General features: G+C 35.3%; 1 non-coding gene across 1 annotated transcript; it reads right to left on the bottom strand.

Moving 5' to 3' along the window:
- Positions 1-1953: 1953 nt before the first annotated feature.
- LOC127740952 (small nucleolar RNA R71) lies at positions 1954-2061 on the bottom strand. Its single transcript, XR_008001808.1, has one exon. It is a non-coding gene; the product is annotated as a small nucleolar RNA R71 (small nucleolar RNA).
- Positions 2062-2475: the final 414 nt, after the last annotated feature.

The following is a 2475-nucleotide window of genomic DNA, read 5'->3' as shown; positions in this document are numbered from 1 at the left end:
TTTTTTCTTCAGAGTTCTTAAGAATGAATTCTAGTGTTTCAAGGTGATGTTCTTATCATCACCAAAGCTGATTGATCTTCATCAATTTAGCTCTTGAATGCAGTGTTCTGCTGAAGCTTGGCTAACCATGTCTAATTCCTTTAGACTGAAGCTTTAGACTAACATTACATGATTCCTGGAATTCTCATTAAGAATTTTGATATCTTTATTTTCTTTTCCACTTAATTTTCGAAAAAACCAAAAAAATTACAAAATGATAAAAACCAAAAATATTTTATGTTTCTTGTTGAGTCTAGTGTCTCATGTTAAGTTTGGTGTCAATTGCATGTTTCTGTTCTCCTTGCATTTTTCTTCTTGATGATTTCATTGCTCTGATCTTTAAATTCTCTTGACTTGAGTATTTTGTGTTTCTCATGTGCATTCTCATTTTGTTAGTGTCAGTAGTATACAAACTGCTAAGTTTGGTGTCTTACATGCATTGTTATTTGATTTTAGTTGCATTTTGATTATTCCTCATTATTAAAAATCCAAAAATTTTTTTAACCTGTGTCTTTTCATGTCAATAATACAGAGAATTGAAGATGCAGAACATACAGCAAAGGAATTACACAGAAAAAGCTGGGCGTTCAAAATGCCCAGTGAAGAAGGGCAAACTGGCGTTTAAACGCCAGCCAGGGTGCCTGGCTGGGAGTCTAACGCCCAAAAGGGTAGTGGTTTGGGCGTTAAACGCCAGAATGTGCACCATTCTGGGCGTTTAACGCCAGGATGGCACAAGAGGGAAGATTCTGTTTTTTTTTTTAATCTTTTTTAGGTTTTCAAAATTTTTCAAAATCAAATCTTTTTCAAATCAAATCTTTTCAATCAAACCTTTTTCAAAATCAATGTCTTTCCATTTTCAAAGATACTTGCTATCAATTAATGATTTGATTCAACATTTCAAGTATGTTTCCTTTTCTGTTGAGAAAGGTTTAATGTTTGAATCATATCTTTTCTTGTAAGCCAAGTCATTAGTTTTTAAAATCAAATCTTTTTAAATTGTTTTTCAAATCATATCTTTTTAATCACATCTTTTTCAAAATAGTTTTCAATCATATCTTTTTTATTTCTAATTTCAAAATCTTTTTCAAAAATCACTTGATTTCTTTTCCACTCTTAGTTTTCGAAAATCAATCAAAGTTTTTCAAAATGTTTTTAAAATCTTTCACTTAATTTTCGAAAATTTCTTCCCCTCTTCTCACATCCTTCTATTTATGGACTAACACTATTCCGCAGTGAACAATTCAAACTCCATCTCTTTTGATGAGTTCGAATTCTTCTACCTCTCCTTCTAATTTTCTTTTCCTCTGACACCTCAAGGAATCTCTATACTGTGACATAGAGGATTCCATATTTTCTTGTTCTCTTCTCTTTCATATGAGCAGGAGCAAAGACAAAAGCATTCTTATTGAGGCTGACCCTGAACCTGAAAGGACCTTGAAGCAAAAGCTAAGAGAAGCTAAGACACAACTCTCTATAGAGGATCTAACAAAAATCTTCAAAGAAGAAGACATGGCAGCCGAAAACAACAACAATGCCAACAATGCAAGGAAGGTGTTGGGTGACTTTACTGCACCTACTCCCGACTTCTATGGGAGAAGCATCTCTATTCCTACCATTGGAGTAAACAACTTTGAGCTTAAGCCTCAATTAGTTTCTCTAATGCAATAGAATTGCAAGTTCCATGAACTTCCATTGGAAGATCCTCATCAGTTTTTAGCTGAATTCTTGCAAATCTGTGACACTGTCAAGACTAATGGGGTTGACCCTGAGGTCTACAGACTTATGCTATTCCCTTTTGCTGTAAGAGACAGAGCTAGGATATGGATGGACTCACAACCTAAAGAAAGCCTAAACTCTTGGGAAAAGCTAGTCAATGCCTTCTTGGCAAAGTTCTTTCCACCTCAAAAATTGAGTAAGCTTAGAGTGGAATTCCAAACCTTCAGACAGAAGGAAGGAGAATCCCTCTATGAAGCTTGGGAAAGATACAAACAATTAATCAGAAAGTGTCCGTCTGATATGCTTTCTGAATGGAGCATCATAGGTATTTTCTATGATGGCCTGTCTGAACTGTCCAAGATGTCTTTGGATAGCTCTGCTGGAGGATCTCTTCATCTGAAGAAGACGCTTACAGAAGCTCAAGAGCTCATTGAAATGGTTGCAAATAACCAATTCATGTACACTTCTGAAAGGAATCCTGTGAACAATGGAACGAATCAGAAGAAAGAAATTCTTGAGATTGACACTCTGAATGCCATATTGGCTCAGAACAAAATATTGACTCAACAAGTCAATATGATTTCTCAAAGTCTGTCTGGAATGCAAAATGCACCAAACAGTACTAAGGAAGCTTCATCTGAAGAAGAAGCTTATGATCCTGAGAACCCTTCAATGGAAGAGGTGAATTACATGGGAGAACCCTATGGAAACACCTATAAT

Source organism: Arachis duranensis, chromosome 7 (genome assembly GCF_000817695.3).
Source record: "Arachis duranensis cultivar V14167 chromosome 7, aradu.V14167.gnm2.J7QH, whole genome shotgun sequence".
NCBI lineage: Eukaryota > Viridiplantae > Streptophyta > Magnoliopsida > Fabales > Fabaceae > Arachis > Arachis duranensis.
Note: the sequence above shows the minus strand (reverse complement) of the source record. Positions and strands in the feature narration are given on the sequence as shown.